A 19,634-nucleotide genomic window follows, 5' to 3' on the forward strand; every position below is an offset into this window, starting at 1 on the left:
TCCACCTTAAAGTCAAAGGACTTGGAATCTGATATTCCAAAAAGTAAAGGAACTGGAATTATAACCAAGAATAAGTTATCCAGCTAAAATGAGCATTATCTCTCAGGCATTCAATAATATAGGTGCATTTCTAATGAAAAGACCAGAACTGAACAAAAAAAATTGGTCTCCAAACACAGAACTCAAAAGAAGTATAAAAAGTAAAAAGGAAAGAACTCTTAAGAATTCTATTTCTGTTATGAGGATACTTAGAAAATGCAGGTATAATTTGCTTTTATTATGGTAACATGAAAAAGAAACTAGAGGTGGAAAGGGAATTGTACTGGAAAAAGAGGAAAAAGGAGATAAAATAAGGGAAATTACATCTTATACACGGGCAAAGAAAACCTATTATAATTGAGGGAAAGAATGAAGGGAAATAAAGCATTGTGTGAATCATACTTTTATTAGATTTAGCTCTTAGAAAGAATATCAGATATATTTGGTTTCACAGAGAAACTTGTCTCACCTTATGGGAAGTAGGAGGGAAAGGAGGGTTAGGGTTAATATTTTATGATTATGATTAATATTTTAAATAGCTTTGGACCAAATTTCACAAAATTTATACCACATATCCAGTTGGGCTGGCAAAATGTTAAAGTGCATACAATTTTTACAAATCACCCAATATACAATTTAGAAAGCAATGTAGTAGCTTAAATATATTTCATCTAATTAGGTGATACAAACATGTGCTCTTGTTAGGTAAGTTACCAGAGAACCAAAATTTTTAAACTTCAAATCAAATACAGACTTAAATTTCTAGTAGCAATACTTCAATATCAATGCACACATAATTCTAAGAGCTTATACCAGAATAAACAAGTTCACAATGTTAGCACAATTCTAATATTAATTGATGAATTGCCTCCTGATTTCTTGGTTCATTCTTTCCACTTCACCCAATGAAGGAGGATCCAAAGACTTTGAAACTCCCAGCAAGATGGTTTCCTCTACTTCAAAGAACTGATCAGGTTGATGACCATACACATGTACAATAGCAATGGTCTCCATTACCCAGCACTGGAAATCAATCAGCAGAAGAGCCCTAGGACAAATTAAAACAGCTGTCGCTCCTTTGCATTGAACAGATCACAAGCCTTAAAAAATAAATGAAAAACAAACAAACAAACAAAAAAGAACTCTTACCATGTATAGCTTTTATGGAGAGAGAGAAGAACAGATCTCAAATCCTGTGGTTCCTAAAGGCAAAGTGACTCCAGATGAAGCCCCAAAGGAATACATGAGCTGGTCCCCATTTCCCAAGGCTTATTTGGAAGATTTCAAAAAGGATCTTAAAAGACAGAAGGAAAATAGGGAAATGAAATGAGATCATTGCAAAAAGGAATAGAAAAAGTATATAATATCCTACAAAAGAGATATGAAAAAGACACCAATTCATTGAAAAACAAATTTTGTGAAATGGAAAGAGTGCAATGAACAAAAAAAATTAATTGGCCAATTGCAAAAAGAGCTAAACAAAGGTAACAGAAGAAAATAATACATTAAAAATTAGAATTGAACAAATGGAAGTGAATGACTCAATAAGACTTCAAGAATAAATCAAACAAAAATAAAAAATGAAAAAATGGAAGAAAATATGATATATCTCCTAGGAAAAACAACTGACCTGGAAAATAGATCTAGGAGAGACAATGTAAGGATTATTGGACTTCCTGAAATCCACGATGAAAAAAAAGAACCTAGACATTATCTTACAAGAAATCATAAAAGAAAACTGCCTTGATATTTTAGAATCAGAAGGTAAAATAGCCATTGAAACAATTCTTAGATCACCTCCTGAAAGACACACCAAAATTAAATCTCCAAGGAATATCATGGCTAAATTTCAGAACTATCATACCAAGGAAAAAAATATTGCAAGCATCCAGAAAGAAACAATTTAAATACCGAGGAGCCACAATTAGGATTACCTAGGACCTAGCAACTTCCACCTTAAAGTCAAAGGACTTGGAATCTGATATTCCAAAAAGTAAAGGAACTGGAATTATAACCAAGAATAAGTTATCCAGCTAAAATGAGCATTATCTCTCAGGCATTCAATAATATAGGTGCATTTCTAATGAAAAGACCAGAACTGAACAAAAAAAATTGGTCTCCAAACACAGAACTCAAAAGAAGTATAAAAAGTAAAAAGGAAAGAACTCTTAAGAATTCTATTTCTGTTATGAGGATACTTAGAAAATGCAGGTATAATTTGCTTTTATTATGGTAACATGAAAAAGAAACTAGAGGTGGAAAGGGAATTGTACTGGAAAAAGAGGAAAAAGGAGATAAAATAAGGGAAATTACATCTTATACACGGGCAAAGAAAACCTATTATAATTGAGGGAAAGAATGAAGGGAAATAAAGCATTGTGTGAATCATACTTTTATTAGATTTAGCTCTTAGAAAGAATATCAGATATATTTGGTTTCACAGAGAAACTTGTCTCACCTTATGGGAAGTAGGAGGGAAAGGAGGAAAAGAATAATATAAGAGAAAACAGAAGGATTAGGGGAAAGGTATAAAAATGGGGGAGTGCCTCTAAAGGGGGAGGGAGATCATCAAAAGCAAAATACTGAGGAGGAGAGAAGGGGAAAAGGAAAGAGAAAAGCATAACTTAGGGTAAATAAGATGGCAGGAAATACAGAATTAGTTATTTTAACTATGAATGTGAATAGGATGAACTCTCCCATAAAATGGAAGGGAATAGCAGACTGGATTAAAAGCCAGAATCCTACAATTTGTTGTTTACAAGAAATACATTTAAAGCATAGTGATATATACAAAATGAAGACAGCAGGCTGGAGTAGAAACTATTATGTTTCAGATGAAGTAAAAAAGGGAGGGATAGCAATCCTGATCTCAGATCAAGTAAAAGCAAAAATAGATCTAATTAAAAGAGATAAGGAAGGAAACTATATCTTATTAAAGGGTACCATAGATAATGAAGCAATATCAATGCTAAACATATATGCTTCAAGTGGTATAGCATCTAAATTCCTAAAGAAGTTAAGAGAGCTGCAAGAAGAAATAGAAAAACTATAGTACTGGGGGATCTCAACCTTGTTCTCTCAAAACTAGATAAATCAAACCAAAAATAAATAAGAGAGAAGTTAAGGAGGTAAACAAAATGTTAGAAAAGTTAGGCATGATAGATCTTAAGAGAAAATTAAATGGAGACAGAAAGGAGTTTCCTTTTTTCTCAGGGGTTCATGGAACTTATAAAAAAATTGACCATGTGTTAGGACATAAAAACCTCAAAATCAAGTACAGAAAGGCAGAAATAGTAAATGGATTTTTTCCTAGATCATGATGCAATAAAAATCACATGCAATATAAGTCCAGGAGAAAATGATGCAGTTTGAATGTTCTCAATTCCTGGTAGTCAAGAGGTTAGTGGAAATTAAAAAAAAATTGTTAAATATCCCCTTTAAATCAGCTGCAGGTTTAGGAGTGAAAGAATTCACTCATTCCTGAGTTGTTAGTTGCAAAATGAAAGTTTATTGTTGGATAGAAATCAGTTCCTAGTGGGAAATGGAGTTTTGGCACTGAGAATGTTTTCTCAGTGGGCAGAAGGGTCCTGGCAGCTGAGACAGCAAACTAACTAGAGCCATCTGCAAAGACCTTAGTTGAGGGAAGCTGCTATATTGGGTATCTTGATGGGGGCTGGGACAGTCCGAGTTGATCACACCAGGGGGGACTGGGACAGCCTGGATTTACTATTGGAATTAACAATCCTTCAAAGGGGTGCTTTTTGACCAGAATTTCTAATTGAATCAAAGGCTCTGGCATCCTGGAAAGGTAACTTTTCTAGAGGGGGATATGCCTTCCCCAGGAGGGCTGAGATGCTGAAAAGGATTACAGATCAAAAGGAAATACAGTTTCTTAAAGGGAGCACAACTCATAGTAAAGGAAATAGTTCCCTCCTGCTTCAAAAATAGACCAAAAATAATTGGAAAGTAAATAATCTCATCCTAAAGAATGAATGGGTGAAACAGCAAATCATAGACACAATCAATAATTTCATCCAAGAGAACGACAATAATGAGGCAACATACCAAAATGTGTGGGATGCAGCCAAAGAAGTAATAAGGAGAAATTTTATATCTCTAGATCCTTATTTGCATAAAATGGAAAAAGAGAAAATCAATGAATTGGGCTTGCAACTAAAAAAGCTAGAAAAAGAACAAATTAACCCCTCCCCATCAAATGCCAAACTTGAAATTCTAAAAATAAAAGAAGAGATTGATAAAATTGAAAATAAAAAATTGAATTAATAAATGAAACTAAAAGTTGGTTTTATGAAAAAACCAACAAAATAGATAAACCTTCAGTTAATTTGATTAGAAAAAGGAAAGAGGAAAATAAAATTGTTAGTCTCAAAAATGAAGATCCATCTATGAATAAATTACTAATTTCTGAAGTTGGGGATTCTTTCAAATCTTTACATGTTTTTGTTAGAAAATCAATCATTTCTAAAAAAAAACAATGTTTTGGTCCTGGCCCTTCCTGACCAACAGAGGTAATTAGAAAAGAGGCAAGGTTCAAATGATGATCCTGAGCTAATATTAAATCATATTTTTCTAGGAGTATGATCTCATATTTCAGAATTCTGTAGTTGGTGAGCCATCTCCTGGCTCTTTGACTTAGCATGGATCTAACTTGGTGGGGAACACTGACTCTGAGGCTACCTCCAGAAGTGAATTTTCTGCTTTCCTCCATTAGTATTGCTGTCGCTGCAACAGCTTGAATACAAACAGGCTATCCCTGTGCCACTACATCCAATACTCTGGAGAGGAAGTCCATAGGTCTCTTTTGTGTCAGTACTCTTAAAGCTGTTCAATGATCCACTTTAACAAATAAATGAAAGGATATTTCTGAGGAAGAGAGGGCCAGCACTTGAGGAGACTTTAAAACCTCCTTTAATTGTTGGAAATTCCTTTGTCCTTAGGCTTCCCATTTACTCCCTTCACTAATTAGGTGTCCCAAGTACCTTGCTTCCCTTTTCACAAATTGTAGCTTTCTGTTTGAAATTCTGAGCCCCTTTCTACCTAGATAGTTGAACAATTCAAAGAAAGCTTCACTGACCCCTTCTCTTCTTTATCTAGTAACCAATAAATCATCAACTATTCTAAGATATGGGTACCTAGGGGAGCCCCCAAAATGGTTTCTAGTACCCCAACAGATTGGGGGATTCTGTATATTCCTGAGGAAGAACACACCAACCCTACTGCTGTTTTCTTCCAGTATTAGGATCTTTCCATTCAAAGGCAAAGATATTCCTCCTTTCAGGATCTAGTAAACAAGCCCAGAAGTCATCTTTTAAGCCTACAACACTACACCACTTACTACTTTCAAAAATCTTACATTCCTTGAGTCTACTTAAAAAGGCTGAGGAGGTTTCTTCCTTTTCTTGCTTAATTTCTATTCCTTTACTCATATTTTGATTTTGAGGGACTGCATTTCTAATAGGTCCATCATACTTTCTCTATAAGCTGGATTATTATGATACCAATTGAAATCCTGAAGGGGGAACTTTTGTTCTCCCTTGGGGATCACCCTGTGCAACCAGATAGGTCTCATCCCAGCTCTTTTAATCTGTCCCTGCTCTTCTCCAGTGAAGAGTAGCCCTAAGATTGACATCAATTATGGCAAAGCATAAATGTTAGGACCAAGGAATTAGTCAAATTGTCCTACTAACCCAGATGGATCTTTTAAAAAGGCCTTCATAGCTCGCTCTCTCTCTCTCTCTCTCTCTCTCTCTCTCTCTCTCTCTTTCTCTCTCTCTCCTTTTAACATCTTTCTCTCTCTCTCCTTTTAACATTTCTCACCTCCATGCTTCCTGGAGCATTTACAAACCTGATTCCTCCCTAGGTGAGTGAGACCAGTGCTAAGGGAAAACAAGCCAGTTCCTGTGGAGAGTGGAAAGTTTTCTTGATCCTTTAATATTTGCTTAAGTTCTCTCCAAAGATAATGGTGGCAAAGAAGAAAGGAAATAGTTAATGGCTTTAAATCAGTTGAGTTCCTTTTTTCATCTCCTCCCTAGGGCTGAGTCAAGGGAGTTCTGGAACCCTAGTCATAGAGCAGTGGCTGACTGAGGGGCATAGAGAGGAAGTAGTGCTGAGATGGGTAGAATTTCTCTAGCTCTTCTTCCTCCTTCTTCAAAACAGATTATCCCACAGTCAGCAACCACAAGATTACATATTCACTCTCCTAAGAATTAATAGGCTCCCTTGAATTCACATAGTGATTCAAATTTTGGCAGACCCAAATCTTGGAAAATCCATACTTGGCCAGAAGATATTTCCTCCAAGTGGGGTGCCTGCCTAAACAGAATAGCAGTATTTAATCATGTTATCTTTGTCCTTCCCTGTACATTTTGGTACTTCTGTACTGCCGAAGAAACTGAGGCAAGGTAGAGATTAGAGAGTTTTAATATTTTATTTATTGGACTGCTTAATTGATTGACTGGACAGGACTCTTGTCTCAAGGTATCCAGTGGTGAATGTGAGATGCTCAGGTTTTTTATAGGACTCTAATAAGAAGAGAAACAAAGGCAGGAGGCAAAGAGTGGGAATTTTCAGGAATGAACCATAAATTCGGTTCTAGCAGGATGGGGGTGAAAACTATAAATTCTTACTAACTAGGAGGCCAGAGTCAGGATGTCTGAACAAACAGAAGTAAAGATGTCACTTAGGTACCTGAGATAGTCTTATCTTTTGGAATGTTTAGAGTGGATAGTACAGCCCTAATGGACAGGAAATTGGGGCTGCATACTAACTCAGGTCAATGGAGAGATAATTCAGGGAAACAAATGCAGGGAAACTGAGGTAGAACAGTTCAAGGAGACTGTGGCATAACACTTCACTTCATTTCGTAAGCTTATTATCTAAAGGGCTAATTTCCAGAATACTAAATAAGTGCTTTGAGCCAGCTACTTTAGATTGTTTTCCCATGATTCAATTTCTCATCCTCTATATAGGAGAATTCACTTGATCTTACCAAAGGGAAAAAAATCCAACTGCCTAGGATTTCCCCACTATCAAAGGGAAATGAGAGCCTTTTATGGACTTTAACCACCTAAATTCTATCAATCCCCATCCCAATCACCCAGGTGCTCACCAGTTCTTGGCAGAGGAAAAGTACTGAAGGCTCTCCTGATCTTACCAAGGGAAATGAGTCTTTCCGAAGGTTCATAGTATCTTATCCTCTTTTCTCTCCCCCCACCCCCACCCCTACTAGTTGCTTGCTTTATCTGAGTTTTACACAACTTCCTGACTGGTTTCAAACTTCTCTTACCTGCCTTATCTCCTGGGTCAAATTAATCCTATATCTTTACTAGCCCACTTCTATTTTTGCTTTCTCCAAGTGTCTCTCTTTGGGAGTTTACCTGATTGGAGCGGGAGTTGCCAAGCTGAATCCAAGAGCCGAATCCAAGGACCACAGGTGAAGTCTCCAGTGGGCACTTGCCCAAGAATTTGTATGGGATTCACTCCACACAGACAGGAAATATCTCAGAACGAGGCTCCAAACAGTGTGGGACAGTAGAAACCACAAAACAATCAGACTCTCAGAATAAGAAAAAGCAAAAAGAGCCTTATTACAATCTCACAAGAAAGAGCATCTCCCATTTGACAAGGTGTTCTTCAGCAAAGAAGTGCAAAGCATAAAGTGTGAAAAAGATTAAATAGGTCTCCCCAATGAACAAACCTCTCCCCACCCCCAACCTGATCTTTTCTCCAATTGATTGGGGAAGTCTGAGCTTACATTCTAAAAGCAGAAATCTAACCCATAAACAAAAGAGTAAATTGCCTTTTAAAGAAGTACTTACGTGCTAATTAAGAGTTGGAGAAAACAGGAGGGGAATGTTCTTTCAAGACAACTCAATACCTGCAGTTTGTTTTTTTTAGCTATAGCTCAACTTGTTACATCAAAAATACATCATAATTAGGATATAGGTTAAGGCATATTCCCATGAGAGGTCTTCACTCAGTTTAACCCCATACAGAGTCTTGATAACTTTTTTGTCTTCATATGAATTTTGTTAATTTTTTTCTTATTCTACAAAATAATGCTCTGGTAGTTTGCTAAGGTATTGAATAAGTAAATTAACTTAAATGGAAATGTCATTTTTATTATATTGTTTCTTCCTACCCATGAAAAATGAATGTTTTTTTTAGTTATTTAGATCTGTCTTTATTTCTGTAATCAGTATATAATTCTTGTGCATATCATGGTAGACTTCCAAGTATTTTAAATTGAATTTTACTATCTCCTTGTTTATTATCATAGAAATATACTAGCGACTTGGGTGAATTTCTTTTCTTTCCTGCAAGTTTGCTGAAATTATTCATTAATTTTTTTTTTTTAGTTAATTTTGTCAGGTTCTTTATGTACCCAGTTCTTGTTTTCCCCTCTGTTGGAATGTAAGCTCCTTGAGGACAGTTGACTCTTTTCCCTCTTCATAGTATTTAGTACCTGGTATGTGTGTGGATGTATGTATGTGTGTTGTTTTTTCTATATGAATGTAAGGTCCTTGAGGACAGGTACTGATTTAGCATTTATAACATTAGTCAGAGTCCTTGGCTCATAGTGAATAATTGACAGACTTTTTTCATTCATTCAACCATTGCTCTATACACACTGTCTTATTTGAGCAAAATAACAATCCTTTGAGGTAGGAATTAGGAGTCTCTTGCTCATTGTCTTTTATTTTTGTGTGGATGAGGAAACTAAGATTTGGAGAATCACTGGACCACTAAGTGTCAGAGGTCTAATTAGAACTCAGCCTCTTGGCTTTAGTTCTGAGGTTCTTCCCAGACTGTCATTGACTCTGCTATGCATTGGGAACCAGATGGAAAGGTTTTGTTCCCTTAGGCAAAAAAGACAGTGAATCAATTCTTGAAATTTGAGGTTCACTTGGTTTTACAAGAAATATTTTTTAAAAATGATACAGCAGACATTTTCTTCACTGAGTGTTGACTGACAGAACTTGGCATATAAAAAAGCTTTTTTCTCTCCCAGGGGCTGTAGGAGGCAATAGTTGTATAATCCAGAAAATGTTACATAAATATGTTTTTTTTTTCCTGCATTAGTTTCTGTCATCTTGTAATCCCTGCTCCTTATTGTGGTTCAGTAGTAATCCTCTCCTCCTCCCACCACAAATACCCCCAAATAAATACTCTCAAAAGGGCTTATAAAGAAGTGAAGAAATGTCCCTTGGAGGGTTTGTCTAAGGGCAATTGGGGTGGGAGGGTCTAAATAACACTCATATCTAATGGAGATGGTGGAGGAGACAGGGAATTTCCCCTGGCAAAGACTGGAGATTGTCCTCAGATCACTTTTTGGTAGGTTTGAGCTCAGATTGCCAGACTTGCTATAGATCACTCAATTTCATTTTCAGTCCCAGAAATTAAATACCCAAAGCAGCATTTTTGATACCTTAAATTAAATTAAAATTCTAATTAATTTTTATCTACAGTATTGTTAGACATTTTTTGTTCTTGTTGGTTCTATTACAGCAGAAAGAGATTTTTGGTTGAAACAGGGTTGTCTTCTCTTTGTAGATGAATGAGAGAATTTGTTCTTTCAGTGCCTCAGTCTGTGAGTTCATTGATGTGGATCCCTTCAGCATTAGGACCATATGATTTCTCCTCTGTGACTATTATCTCCTTGTCCTTCAATAGCTTCACCTGGGACAGGAAACATCTGTATATCCCCGGGCAATACACTTTCTAGCCATTGTTTGTCTTTCATTCTTGAAGATGACCATGACATCAGAGACGATGGCCTTGACATGCAAATGATTTTGGACTTAAATGAGGGAGGGTTATGCAAAGTTACCAGCTTCATTTTCTCCTCCAGAGTCATCTGGGCCCAGTGGCCAAATACAGATCAAATGATTGGAGATGGCCTTGGATGCAGCGGGAGAACTTTTGGGTCTGCTGGCCACGTCATGGGCTCACACTATATCAATCAAGTATTTTTATTTTTATTATGAAGCATTTTTATAAACTGAAATCAGTTTAACAAGCATTTCTTATGCACTTACTCAATGAGTCTTCTACTCTGTATCTCCCAGCTGGGTTATACATTTGAGATGGCAGAACAATCATTAGGACAGACTCTGTCCTGTAGGGACTTACATTTAGGTAAGATCATGTATGGAGATACCATGTCTGGCTGTGGTACTCCCCAAAGCTTCATAGAGGAGCTGGTGACTTTTTGTTGGCTCTCAATGAAAGGTTAGAATTTCTTTAGGTTGAGGAGTCAAGGTCAGTAAAAAGTGGGTGCAGAGATGGGAAAGTGTGAAGAATTCGTCCAAGGGTTCTTGGAGGCCACACTAGAAAAATAGCTTGCTCTTCAATGGAAGCAGACTTTGAATGACCAGGTTAGGGGTTTGGAAAGAGCTCTAATTATGCAATCAGAAGTCTTGTCAGAGAATGCCCTCAGTAATTGTACTGGGGAGCAAGTGTTTAGTTCTGATAAGCCATTGATAAGCTGAGAAAGCTCAAGGAGAAAGAAATCAGGGTGGTAAAAAGTCTTTGTTCCATGCATGTGAAGATCAGCTGAGGGGACAGTTAGGTGGCACAATGGATAGAGCACAAGCCCTAAAATCAGGAGGACCTGAGTTCAAATCTGGCCTCAGACATTTGACATATCCTAGCTGTGTGACCCTGGGCAAGTCACTTAACCTCAATTGCCTCAGGGAAAAAAAGATCAGCTGAGAAATCTGGGAATAATCAGCCTGGAGAAGAGAAAACTCAGGGCAGGAAAGAGTGGATACATGGCTAGATTTAAATACTGAAGAGGAATTAGTCTGGTTGTTTAAGCACAAACTTGTAAACTCTCTTATAATGATTGTTAGGTGACCCAGAGTACTTGCAATTTTTAAGTGCTCTTTCTTTTAGCCACAGTTTCCTGGCTTTCCACATTTCTGGTAGCCTAATTAGACTGTTAATTCCCTTCTAAAAATATGGCTCCCTCCATTAATCATGATCCTTCAAAAACCTTTGAATTGACAAAGCCCAGTTAGACTCACCATGTCATTGGATCTGGACAATGTGGCCTTCTATCCCTGTGTCTTTTATACCAGTTTTGTTGTACTTTAGATTCATATTAAACTCTGCTCCGGTGTGATCTTGGGGGTGAACCCTCTTCTCTCTGGGTCCTAGTTTCTTCCTTATAAAATTAATTTGGGTTAGGTTATTGCCAAGGCCTCCCCTGGCTCTACCATTTATAATTTTATGTGGCAACTTGAGAGGATGACAGGTAGCATGTTGTGATGCCGGGTGGTACCCTTGGAATCAAGCTCTTGATAAGTCCTACCTGTGGGATACAATAACATTGTAACTAGGGACAAAACACTTCAATTCTCAGTGACTCAGGCACTTCCCTAACACTAAAAGTTACAGACAGATTCTCAATTGACATTGATGAAGAGATTTTCTACAGTGGGAATTGGTCACACCCAAGAAGCCATAGGTCCATGCCAATTTGAAAGCCATATATCTGTACCAGCTAGATGGCACAGTGAACAAAGCACTGACCCTGAAATCAGAGGTCCTTAATTCAAACCCAGCCTCAGACACTTACCAGCTATGTGATCTTGGGCAAGTCCCTCAACCCTGATCGCTTCCAAAGAGACAAAAATAAAACAACAACAAAAAAGAAAATGAATCAGAAATCCAAATTTGTATCTAATCATTCAACATTTGTCCCCAGGTAATCTCAGTTGTGGTGGTGGTGCTGGGGAATTTCACACAGCCTAGAACATTTATCTCATTAAGTTTGCCTATAGTGATGGAAATGGATGTTTTGAGGATCCGGGCACTTGTGTCTCCTCTGGTAGCAAGGTACTCCCTTTTTCTCTCTCTGTCAAATCCTGGTTATAAATATGATGAGCTATTTACTTTTTCAAGTAAATAAAAGCTATTCCACTTGCTGGGCCCAAGCTCGTTCCAAAGCAATGAGCTTCTTCTCTCCAAACAGGCCATCAGGGAGACCAGCTGAGTTCTGAACTCCCCTGCAGCTTTCCTGCTGCCTCCACAGCCGCTAATGGAAGTTTGTGTTATAACTACAAACAAACACACAAAAAGCCAATTCTATCTGGGCTGAAGGGAAGAGCTTTGTAAAATTGTGGGCCATTCTGGGTCATATAACAGGAAAGATGGGAGAGTGCACTAATTTGTTTTTCCCCAACACAATTTGAGACTAGTCAGTGGCTCCCAAATGAAAAGAAAAGTCTCCAAAGAAACTCATTACCGAGAAAGTGATCCTTCCCTATCTGCTGGAGGTGGTCCAAAGCTAGTGGTCTTGAAGATGATGACTTGGAGGAGGAGGTCAGGTGATAGGTTGCTGCTCTTCCACCTATAGACCCGATAAGAAAGAGAAGAATTACAGGTGGTCAGAAAATGACCCAGATCTTAAAATAAGGCCATGTCTCCAGTTCAGAAGTTCCATTATAAGGAAAGAAAAAGCCAATATTGTCTATGTTGAGTCACTAAACAGTTTGACTCATGACTCTCTGGAGAATTGCTAACTCACTATTTGGCAACTGCTGCCTTTGTCATTCAAGGTAAGAGCAGTTCTTGAGTAGATGTTCATTTCTCCAAACTCTTACATTCTATCCAAGGCAAGAAGCAGGTCTCCATTCTAATTATCATCTAAAAAGCTCAAGGTTTCCAGAATAGAGTTTTTGACCTGAAGAGCCAAGCTCACTTCAATCACAATCCTTATATGTCTCACACTGAGTATACACTAATCATTATATCACTAGGAAACCATTATTTGTTGTAGGATTAAATAAATGCTAAACTAGATTTAACCAGTCTCCTCAATTCCACTTATTTAGCACCTGGTAAGAATCCTAACAATAGAGGAAAAGAGATTGGTGTTTGGGATGAGACAAAAGCTATAACTATACCCCTAGGGCAGTTTTCAGCCTTTCTCTTCTCAGCTCTGAAGGCCATTCTCATGGACATCTCTATGTATGATTTCTCAGGAGGGAGAACTCCCCACAGAGTGGATAGATGTGGGGAACCTAGTATTCTTATCTGGACTTGATAGTAACATGAGATGATATTTATATTTTAAGGTATATGATGAAGAGAGAAGAGGGTTAGGTAATATGGAATCAAAAGCATCCTATATCACTTGTTTCCCACGTGACTTTGGAACAGTTTCTTTCTAGCTCTGGACCTTTTATCCTGTGGTCTATCTGGAGATTTCCCAGAGGAGGATCACCAGTATGGTGACAATACTTCCAAATCTGTGATTCAGGAGTATATATTCTTCAAAACCAAACTCAAGCCACAAAGTGCCACCAGAACACTGCCAATGCTTTATGCTGCCTGCTGTTATTTGGCACTCAAAAATATACATGATTAAGAGCTTTAAGAACAAAAATCTTAAGGATACATGGCAGCCTGGCAAAAGAGAGGAGAGGCTCTCTTTATCATTAAACAACTATTTATATGGCAATGGAAACAGTTACCAATAGGAGTAGAAAAAGATGGTGGAAAGAAGCCAGAAAACCAAATTTCCCTTAAAAAGTGCTAAACCAAGCTTTTTAATGGAATTTGGAGGGATAGAACTCACATGGATTAAGAGTGAAACAATTTTCCAGCTTGGGGTGTCTTGGAGGGACTTCAGAAAAGTTCTCTCACTTGGCTAGAGGGGAAAGCAGCCCATCACAGGTGCAGAAAGAACCTAGTGGGAAAAACTTGGCCATATCAGCAACAGAGATCCCTCTATCCTAGCTCAGTGGGCCAGTGGCTCAGTAGGCCAGCTGTGATATCTCCAACCCAAACACAAAAGGCATATTGCAAATTCCTGGCGTAAGATGTGGGACTTAGGTAGACCAAGCCAGTGCAGTGGGAACCTGCAGCACCTCTGGCCCCAATGTGGAAACCCAGGGAGAGATCTCTGATTCCTGAAAAAAGGAGACTGGGATGGTTTTCTTTGTGCCCTAGGAACAGAGCTTAACTTTGCAAAAACAAAACAAAACAAAACAAAACAAAACAAAACAAAAACTACTATGGCAACATGCAAGATCAGAACACAAACCCAGAAGAAAACAGCAATGGCAAAATGCCAATATATGAAGCCTCAAAGGGAGATATGAATTGGTCTCAAGTTCAAAAGGTTCTCTTGGAAGAGCTTAAAAAGGATTTTAAAAATCAAATAAGAGAACTAGAAGAAAAATTGAAAAAAAGTAAAAGCTATGTAGGATGATTATGAAAGAAAGTAAAGAGTTTAAGAAGAAAGCCAATGGCTTGGAAAAGGAAGCATGAAAATTGACTTGAAGAAAACAACTCCTGAAAAATAGAACTGACAAAATGAAAAAAATATGTATTGCTCAAAAAGCTATCAAACTGTGCATACCCTTTGACCCAGCAGTGCTACTACTGGGCTTATACCCCAAAGAGATACTAAAGAAGGGAAAGGGACCTGTATGGGCCAAAATGTTTGTGGCAGCCCTGTTTGTAGTGGCTAGAAACTGGAAAATGAATGGATGCCCATCAATTGGAGAATGGTTGGGTAAATTGTGGTATGTGAATGTTATGGAATATTATTGTTCTGTAAGACATGACCAGCAGGATGAATACAGAGAGGATTGGTGAGACTGACATGAACTGATGCTAAGTGAAATGAGCAGAACCAGGAGATCATTATATACTTCAACAATGATACTGTATGAAGATGTATTCTGGTGGAAGTGGATTTCTTCGACAAAGAGAAGATCTAACTAGGTTTCAATTGATCAGTGATGGACAGAAGCAGCTACACCCAAGAAAGAACACTGGGAAATGAATGTAAACTGCTTGCATTTTTGTTTTTATTCCTAGGTTATTTATACCTTCTGAATCCAATTCTCTCTGTGCAACAAGAGAACTCTTTGGTTCTGCACACATAGATTGTATCTAGGACATATTCAACATATATAGGACTGCTTGCCATCTTGGGGGGGGTGGAGGGAGAGGGGAAAAATCAGAACAGAAGTGAGTGCAAGGGATAATGTTGTAAAAAATTACCCAGGCATGGACTCTGTCAATAAAAAGTTACAATTATTTTTAAAAAAATTAAAATTGTGACCAAGGAAGTGAATGACTCAATGAGACATCAAGAATCAATTAAACAAAAAGCAAATAAAAAATACAACAAAATGTAAAATACCTCATTGGAAAAATAATTGACCTGTAACATAGATTCAGGAGAGATGATTTAAGAATTATTGGACTACCTGAAAGCCATGAACTTATCGAACTAATAAATAAAAGTAAGAATTGGAGTTTTGAAAAAAAAAACAACAAAATAGATAAATTTTCAGTTAATTTGAAGAGAACCAAATTATCAGTGTCAAAAATGAAAAGGGCAATCACCACCAAATGAAGAGGAAATTAATATAATTATTAGGAGGTATTTTTGCCCAACCACATGTCAATAAATGACAATCTAAGTGACATGAATTGATATTTACAAAAATACAAATTGACCCAGATTAACAGAAAAAAAAAATACTTACCCCTATTTTAAGAAAGAAATTGAACTAATTATCAATGAAATCCCTATATGTAATGGGGATATGTTAGAAGCATTCCTAATAAAATCAGGAGTGTAATAGGGTGGCCCATTATCAACACTGTTATTCAATGTTGTACTAGAAATACTAGTTTTAGCAATATGAGAAAAAAAGAAATTGAAGAAAGTAGAATAGGTAAAAAAGAAATAAACTATCAGTCTTTGTAGATGATATGATGTTACATTTAGAGAAATCTAGAGAATCAACTAAAAACTACTTGAAATAATTAATAGCTTTAGTCAAGTTGCAGGATATAAAACAACCCCACATAAATCAGCCTTCATTTCTATATCTACCAACAAAGCCCAGCAGCAAGAGATAAAAAGAAAAAATCCATTTAAAATAAATCTAGACAATATAAATTATTTGGGAATCTATCTGCCAAAACAAACCCTAGAACCATATCGACACAATCACAAAACACTTTTCACACAAATAAAGTTAGATCTAAACAACAATAAAAAATTAATTGCTCATTTGCAGGACAAACTAATGTAATAAAAATGACATTCTGTCTAAATTTTTTCTACTAATTCAGTGCTATATCAATCAAACTGTCAAAAAATTGCTTCGTAGAGCTATAAAAATAATAACAAAATTCTTCTGGAAGAAGAAATGCTAATGGTAAGAGAATGCTAAGAGAATTAGTTTTTTAAAAAAAGCCAAATGGAAAGGAAGGTGGTTTAGCCATATCAAATCTAGAATTCTATTATAAAGCAGCAATCATCAAATCTATTTGGTATTGGCTAAGAAGATAAAATGGTAGATCAATGGAACAGGTTAGGTACGTAAGAAACAACAATCAATGATTATAGTAATGTACTAAAGACTCCAGCTTCTGGTACAAGAACTCACTATTCGATAAAATTTCTGCAAAAACTGGAAAATAGCATAACAGATACTATGGATAGACCAACAAATCATACTCTATACTAAGACAAGGTGAAAATGGGGTCATGATTTAGACATAAATGGGTGATACTATAAACAAATTAGGAGAGCAAGCGATAGTTTACCAGTCAGATCTTTGAAGAAGGGAAGAATTTATGATCAAAGAAGAACTGGACATGAAAAATGGATAATTTTGATTACATTAAATTAAATGTTTTTCCATAAACAAAACCAATGCAGTCAAGATTGGAAGGGAAGCAGAAAGCAGGGAAACAAGTTTTGCAGCTAATATTTCTCATTAAGGCCTCATTTCTAAAACAGAGAACTGACTCAAATTTATAAGAATACAAGTCATTCTCCAATTGATAAATGGTCAAAGTATATCAACAGACAATTTTCAAATGTAAACAAAATATAACCTATAATGTTCTCTTGTAATGTTCTCTTGGAGTCTCTGGAAGCAGCCTTTGTTTCAGTTCAATAATCATCACAAGTACAGCCAGGTGTTACAGTCCAAATCCTTTATTATTGCTTTCAACGTCTTATCTCCTTCACTTGAGTCTCAGCTAGTTTTCTGGAGGCCTTCCAGAATCTTAGTTTCAGTAGATAAGCGAAGGAGGAGAGCCTGCCACCAACGTGGTGTGACATGAGATGAATCTGTCTGAGTCCAAGGGCTTGTGCTTGTGCTCTAACCTTTAGCCTCCAACCTTCTGTCTGCTTGTCTCTGAATCTCCCTGGCTGAGGCTTCTAGCTTATATCCTCCATACTAAGTATATACCAATTATTATATCACTTGGAAACCATTATCTGTTGTAGGATTAAACCAAAGCTAAACTAGATTTAACCATTGTCTCCTCAATTCCACTTAGTACCTTGTTTCAAGTTCTGGCCCATAACATCTCCTTGTAGGATTAAATCAATCACACTGAACCAGGCAAAATGAGATAAATATTGTCTCTATCAATTCCACTGACTTAGTACCTTGTAAGAATCCTTTGTCTCAAGTTCAGTTCTGGCTCATAAAAATAGCCATTTATAGTCATATTAAAAATGCTTTAAATTATTATTGATTAGAAAAATGGAAATTAAAAAAAAATTCTGAGGTATTACTTCATATATTACTTAGCCATCTAGAATGGCTAAGAAGAGATAAAAAGATAGTGGCAAATGTTGGTGGGAATGTGGGAGAACTGGGATACTACATTGTTGGTGAATTGATCCAGTCATTCTGAAGAGCAATTTGGAACTATGCCCAAAGAGCTATAAAACTTCAAACTCTTTGATCCAGCAATTTCACTACTTGATCTACATCCCAAAAAGATCACAAAAGAGGGAAAAGGACCCACATGTGACAAATGTTTATAGGAACTCTTTGAGTAGTGATGAGGAACTGGAAATTGAGCGAATGTTCCTCAGTTGCTAAATGGCTGAATAAGTTATATGAATATGAATATATATGAATGTAATGAAATATTATTGTTCTATAAGAAATGATGAACAGGCTGATTTCAAAAAGCCTGGAAAGACCTAAATGAATTGATGCTTAATGAAGTCAGCAGAACCAGGAGAACATTGTACACAGCAACAGCCAAGATCATGTGATGACCAAATGTGATAGACTTAAGCAATGCAGTGACCCAAGAGAATTCCAACAGACTTGTGATGGAAAAACGTCCCCAGTAGTCAAAGGGAGAACTGCGAATGGGGATGGAAGTATACTTTTTTCACCTTTCTTTTTTGTTAGTTTTGTTTGCTTTTTCTTCTTGTAGTTTTTACCTTTTGTTCTGATTTCGCAATGTGACAAATATGAAAATATGTTTAAAATGATTGTATATGTATAACCTATGTCACATTACTTATCACATTACTTACTGTCTTGGAGAAGGGGGAGGTAAAGGAAATAGAAAGAAACAAATCAGAACCGAAAATCTTATAGAAATTGTTGTTAAAAACTACCTTTACATGTAACTGGAAAAATAAAATAGTATTGAGAAAAATTTAAAAAGAGACATTATTTGAGTAATGTCTAAAATAAAAGATTCTATGGAGTTAAATGAGCTCTAATGAAGGATTGGAATGAATGTTTTGAAACTCAGTAGAATGATAACATGTTAATTAATTCAATATTTAATATTCTATAGTAACACTTGTCAGAATGCCTCTTTTATGATGAGGAGACATAATTTTGAATCCTACCTCAGATATGAAGTAGCCATATGTCTGTCTCATTCTCCTCCTCTGTCAAGTGGGTATTATAATAGCATAAACCTCATATGATTCTTGTGAGGATCAAATGAGTTAATATACATATAGCATCTTGCCAAGCTAATACTACTGTATAGATGATAATTTTTTTCTGTCATTTTTGCTATTGTTATGGCCCTCAAACTTGAAGATTTGAATTCCTAGAGAAAAAATCACTGTCATGCCTACATGCAACATTTTCCCGAGTTCTAGATGTAGAGGAATATATTCTGGCTAATCAACCCCCTCATTCTCAAACCCACCCTAATGCACTTCCATTTTCACACACTCAGCCACTCAGAATGACACGTTAGATTTTAAGAATAACCATTTACTTAACAGTAAAGTAAAAGCAGTAGCAGTAGCAGCACAATTACACATATAAGGTAAATGCAAGAATAATAAATACATCAAAATTCATATCCAAATACGGCCCACACTCTAACACCAATGCTTTTAGTACCTCTGGGGATGAGTGGGCGCAGCTTGATCTGACCATCATTGCCAGTTACTTTTCTGTATCTCTGTTCCCTTTCTTAGCCAAACTTCTTGAGAAATTCATATAAACAAGGTACATCCAATTGTTCTAAAAGTGCCTCTACTCTCCCGTGCTTTTAAACACTCAGTAATCTGACTTCCAATGTCATTCAACTGCACTGCTCTCTTCAAATGATCTCTTAATGCCCAAATCTGATCACATTTTCTCCTTTTAAAAATTTCTTCAACTCTTTGTAGATTTTGATACTCTTGTTTCCTCTCACCTCCTGAGTACTCTCTTCTTTTAGGTTTTCATGACATTATTATCTCTTGCCCTTTTTTTTGACCCTTCTTACACTCTTTTTTAAAAATTAAAGCTTTTTATTTACAAAA

Source organism: Sarcophilus harrisii, chromosome 2 (genome assembly GCF_902635505.1).
Source record: "Sarcophilus harrisii chromosome 2, mSarHar1.11, whole genome shotgun sequence".
Lineage (NCBI taxonomy): Eukaryota > Metazoa > Chordata > Mammalia > Dasyuromorphia > Dasyuridae > Sarcophilus > Sarcophilus harrisii.